We start from the raw sequence: 6,000 nt of genomic DNA, 5'->3' as shown, positions 1-6,000 counted from the left end.
ATACTGGCTGCAGCAACAGGATAAATGAACTTGCCTGCCAGTGTGGTGGGATAAGGAGACAAAAAGCAGTTTTCCTCTTCCAGGTCTTTTTATATGACCAAAGGTATATGAACATGTTTAGGCTTTGTCTTTCACCTTCAAATAATCTGATTAAGAAAATCCCTTACAGGAGTACCCAGAAGTTTGGGTTTTAGTTGATTCCTGATGTAGTCAAATTGATCAGCCATCAAAATATCTTACTGAGGAATGAGAATTAGGATATAGAAACAACTGAAGAAAATTAAACCTCAAGAAAACAATCCAATTTAAAGGAGAAAAGGGGCTAGGGAGCTGAGTAGGGAGTTTTCAAAAGAAGAAATTAAATAACAAACATTTGAAAGAAGAGTTTAACATCATTAACCATCAGGGAACACAAATTAAACTACTTTGAGATTCCATCTGACACAAGTCAGAAACTACTACCAAGAAAGCAAATGACAACAGATATTGGTGAGTTTTTGGGGAAAGAACCCTTATTCAGCATTGGTGAAACTGATGCAGCCACTATGAGGAGGTTATTCAGACAGCTAAACATAGAATTATCATATGCCCTAGCCACACCCCTCCTGGGTCTATATCCAGAGGGCTCCATATCTTCCTACAGTGAAACTTGCATGTCCATGCTCACGATTGGTAGGCAAGGGACTTCTAGATGCTCATAAGCCGATGAATGGATTTTAAAAATGGGGTACACATTCATGATGGAATTTTATTCTGTTGTATAAAAATGATATTTCAGAAAAATGGATGAAACTGGAAAATATCACGTTTTGTAAGGTAGTCAGGGTCCAGCAACACAGATACTACATGTTCTTTTCCATATGCAGATCCTGGCTTTGAAGTTTTAGAGTTCTGTGCCTCCTTTGGGAAGGGAGCCATGGTGATCAGAGAGTGCTAAGGTGTGTGAGAGAGAGGGGATGGCGGTAAATACATATGTTAAAGTGAGAGAGTGCACGGTGTAGAAATGTTTATGTGGAAATGAGTTGGGAGAAGAGGGCAAAGGTGGGGGAGAAGGAAAGGCGAATCAAAACTATGTATGAAAAGGTCACATAGAAGCCTGTTACTTTATTTGCTAACTTGATGTAGGCGGTCCTTCTGTATATGTGTTGCTTTTATTGGTTAATGAATAAAGAAGCTGTTTCAGCCAGTGGCTTAGCAGAATAGAGCTAGGTGGGGAAAACAAAATTTGAACGCGGGAGAAAGAAGGTGGAGTCAGGGAGAAGCCATGGAGTCCCACCAGACAGATGCCGAATGGAACTTTACCAGGTAAGCCACAGCCATGTAGCCATACACAGATTAATAGAAATGGGTTAAATTGAGATGTAAGAGTTAGCCAATAAGAAGCTAGAGCTAATGGGCCAAGCAGTGATTTTATTAATACAGTTTCTGTGTGGTTATTTCAGGTCTGAGCTGCCGGGAGGTCGGAAAATGAACTAGCAGCCTTTTACAGCACTTAACTAGATTTTTTTTTTTTAAAGTTTGACTGGAGGTATCCTGCATAGTTAGATAGTTTCCTCCCAGAAGTCATAGTATCTTAAATGAAAGCTCTAGGGCTGCATCTGGGTCATTTCCCTATGTGTTATTGGCCAGAGGCTTGCAAAGTTCTTTTATTTTTTTAGTTTTGAGACAGGGTTTCTCCGTAGCTTTTGGTTCCTGTCCTGGAACTAGCTCTTCTAGACCAGGCTGGCCTCGAACTCACAGAGATCTGCCTGCCTCTGCCTCCCGAGTGCTGGGATTAAAGGCGTGCGCCACCACCGCCCGAACCTTGCCATTGTTCTTGGTTGCCCACTAGAACTAGATGATAAAGGCCTACTGCTGAGAACATGATACTTATTGGATACAGGACACAGAGAACTCAAGCTGTTAGTGAGCTGGAAGCCCTCTCTCCCCATGTTTGGCTCATATTCAGAGGACTGGAAGTTGCCATGCAGGGTGAGAAAAGCTGTCTGCAGTCTTACCCATAGGTGGACTGCATGCTGTAATACCAACCAGACAGGCAAGTTACGTCACTCGTGCAACACTGGCGTCTTTGTTTCTGATTGGATTTGAGGTCCGCCTCAAGAGAGGGAATACATGCCTGGTACTTATAAACAGAATCAAAGTCCCAAGGCTAAGGGGGTCACAGGCCCTAGGGGAGGACTTACCCTGGCTGCTTTACTTTATAGACTTTGCTGTCAAACTGCCTTCCAAATGTTTATGTTGATACCCACAGCCTCCCATGCCTCTGGTCCGAGAAGCTTCTTTTTGCAATGGATTATTACGGAAAATCCTCATAGCTGGTCACAGTGTTGAGACTAAGTGACCGTTGTGTGTTCAACCATACATGGGATATGTTTGCAAGAGCTGGAGGATGGAGATAGTGCTGCAAAATGCTGTTTTTGGGATATGACGTGGTCCATGCCATCATGAACACGCGTCCACTGTGGTTCTCTGCACAAGGTATCAGGGTGGGAGGAGACTCAGTGGGAGGTGGCTGCAGGAGTGGAGGAGGGTAGGAGGGGTCGTGGAGGATGAGTAAGATCAATAAGCCTGCCGGGCTTAATCCCAGCACTCGGGAGGCAGAGGCAGGCGGATCTCTGGGAGTTCGAGGCCAGCCTGGTCTACAAGAGCTAGTTCCTGGAGAGGAACCAAAGCTACAGAGAAACCCTGTTTCAAAAAACCAAAAACAACAACAACAACAAAAAAAGATCAACAAGCCTATAATAATGTAAGAATTATCAACTTAAAAATATACATACTTACTGCTAGATATTTTGTTTTGATGCTATTATAAATGAAGTCTAAATTTTTCGTTTTGGATTGTTTACAGTTAGCATACAGTGATTTTATTTTATTTTTTATTATTGATTGATGATTGATTGGAGACAGGCCTTGCTAGGGGTGCAGGCTGGCCTCGATCTCACACTTCTGTCTCACACTTCACGAGCGGGGAGTGCAGGCCGCACTTTACTTATTTATTTTGTTTAGGGATTATGCATAGGAGCTTGTGCATGCTAGGTAAGCACTATTGATTTCTGAATATTGATCTTATGTGCTGACACCTTGCTGAACTGCTTGACTAGCTCTGTATTTTACAGTGGATTTATTATGATTTCCTAGACATGAGTTCACACTGTCTGAAAATGTAAATACCTTCACTTTTTCTTTGAAATTAGTTGAAATTAGTACCAGTCTTGCTCTTGATCTTGGGGAAATAATAGTTTGTGTTATTTTCTACACACACACACACACACACACACACACACACACACACACACTTCTTTGTTTTAAGACAGGCTTTTGTTAGGTAGTCCAGGCTGTCCTTAATCTCATGATTCTCCTATGTCAACTTCCTGGGGCCAGAATTTCAGGTGTGAGCCATCACGCCTGGATAATAGTGTTTTTTTTTTTTTTTGTTTGTTTTTTGCTTGCTGAGCCATCGCTCCAGCCCAAGAATGCTGGGACTACACACCTGGATCTAGATGATTTTTATGTCATTTTCTCGACCATAATCCCAGAGAAGTAATAGTCTGTATTTCAGTCCATAAGTCTTGTGTTAGTGTGGGATTTTCAGATTCCCTTTTATGGGGGTGTCTGAGAGAGGTAAGACAGAACAGAGGCAATGGAAAAGTGAGGTCTCTCACAGAAGTTCTGTGACCTGCTCCTTGGACTAAGTACCAAGGGAAATGAATAACCAATGGGTGTTCAGGTTATCCAAGAAGAGAGACAGATGGTGCCAAGTCAATAAAGGCAGAACAGGCTTCAAAATAGAAATGGACTTGATCTGTAGGAAGGTAACATTGTTTTTCTTACTCACTCAAATAGTAAACTGAGGCTGTTAATCACAGTTATTATTAATCAACAAATAGCCTTAAAATAATGATTTCTTGCTTTCATAAGATAACTAGCAAGGAATGCATATAACAAAGTTTCCATAATGAGTTCCTTTTGGGTGTTTGTTCTGCTCAAGATGAATAAATCTAACATTAAAGTGAGTGAATTTAAAAGGCTAAAATTATTTCTGAATTCACATTGGTTTTTAGGAGCCTCCTATGGAACAGTGGGGAATCTCTAATTGATTTGGAGTCAGAATAATTCATGGCAAAGACAATGCCATTGTAAGTGGAAATCAATTATATTTCCCCATGTAAAGACTTTTGGAAAGCTGACTAAAATTTGGGCCTTGAAACATTAAAAGAAACATTTGCTCATCTATATGAAACTAAATTACACCTTTGTATATTGTAGAATTACCATATCAGAGATATGATTTCATATAGAATGCAGATACACACTATGAGATTCCTTGGAAGAAAATTACTATACTGTGTTTTAATTTTCAATAAGTTTTCATGTTTTTAGACAAAGTCTTAGGTATCTGAATCTGACCTTGAACTTCATATGTAGCTGAGGCTGGCCTTGAACTCCTGACCCTACTGCCTTCTGAGTCTTGTGGCTGTAGGTATGCAGCACAATCTCTGGCATGCATCTTAATTTTTAAAAGTACATTTAAGTTCTTGAATTTGGCTTAGAATTCAAAACAAAACTATTTTGTTTTCTACCTTTTCAACATCTTGTACATTTTGAGCTGTGTACATTATTGTATCCACAGAAAGGTGAGTGGGGCTAGGTGCATGATGTGCGATTCCCAAAGAATCAATAAAGAATTATGTTTAAAAAAAAACCCTTCTGATTCATTTAACTTGAGAACACTATCTGCTTTTTGTTAGGATTTGACCAACAGATACATACTCATTTTGTCATCCCGATTTAGTTATGAGTTTTTGCTAAATAAGCATTGTCTATCATAAAACGTAACACTTAGCATAGTATTCCTAAGTAAATTTTCTTTCTGACATAGCCTTTGATTTTTTTCATAAATGCATTATTTCTTCCCATCTATTTAGTTTCTTTGTAACTTTTTTAAAAAAAATTTCTTCCCAAGAAGTTAGTGGAACAGAATAAGCACTGTGTAAGATGTGTTTCTTTATGGAAACTTCATTTCTGGGCTAACCACATTTCTTTTTCAATGATCTTAGGAATTGCCTAGACTTTTATTCAACGTCTCTGGAGTCCTATGACCTAAGCTGGTTTTCTCCTTCACTCCGCTGCAGCACACACTTGAGAAGTTTCCCAGAGAATGGTACGCGGTGGCAAACTTTGAGGCCTTGAGTATTTTAAATCATTTTTTGAAGATTGGAGTTATAGAAAGTGGATTAAACATAATTTCCTTCAGAGTTTTGAATCATTTATTGTTTTAGTTCAGAGGCACAGTTTCTTTTGTTGAAGAGGCTAGCCTGGTAGTCACAAATATAGGACAGTGGGATCACCTGTAGTCCTAACTACTCAGGAGACTCAGGCAGGAGACGCTTGTTGCAAAGTGCAATGTTATTCTAAGTTCTTAATCTTCAAATGTATCATTAAAGAAAATTGTATCTTTGAAAGTTTGTGATTGTTTCCCTTATGTGTTACGGCATGCACTCTAGGACTGGCAACATTGAGATTTTAATTTTGACCTACCCCCAGGATATAAAAGTAGTCAACAGTTGTCGGGGGCATTTTCTTCAATTGTGCAGTCAATTATAATAAGTAACTTCAATTAAACTCATTTTTTTCCCCCACCAATCTCTACTTGGGTGGAACCATTTCTCTATGGGGCAAATAGTTGTTCATCTTCCCAAGAAAAGTTCATGCTCATTGTGGTTGGCCTTGGACACACCCTTTCATTCCGAATACTCTCAATTCTTTGCCTTAGTATAGAAGATATTTGTGTTAACTTCTAATACTGTACCAAATATCCGAGACGACCAGTTTATATAGGAGAAAGCTTTGCTTGGCTCAGGGTTTCGGAGATTTCAGGTCCTAGGTAACAGGTCTGGTGTGACAACGCTTTGTGGTGGAGAGAGTATAGAGGGAGCTCTGCTCACTGTTGACAGGGTACAAGAGGGAGTGAGGGAAGAGGAGGGTCCTGCTGTACCACAG

Source organism: Chionomys nivalis, chromosome 10, assembly GCF_950005125.1.
Source record: "Chionomys nivalis chromosome 10, mChiNiv1.1, whole genome shotgun sequence".
NCBI lineage: Eukaryota > Metazoa > Chordata > Mammalia > Rodentia > Cricetidae > Chionomys > Chionomys nivalis.
Note: the sequence above shows the minus strand (reverse complement) of the source record.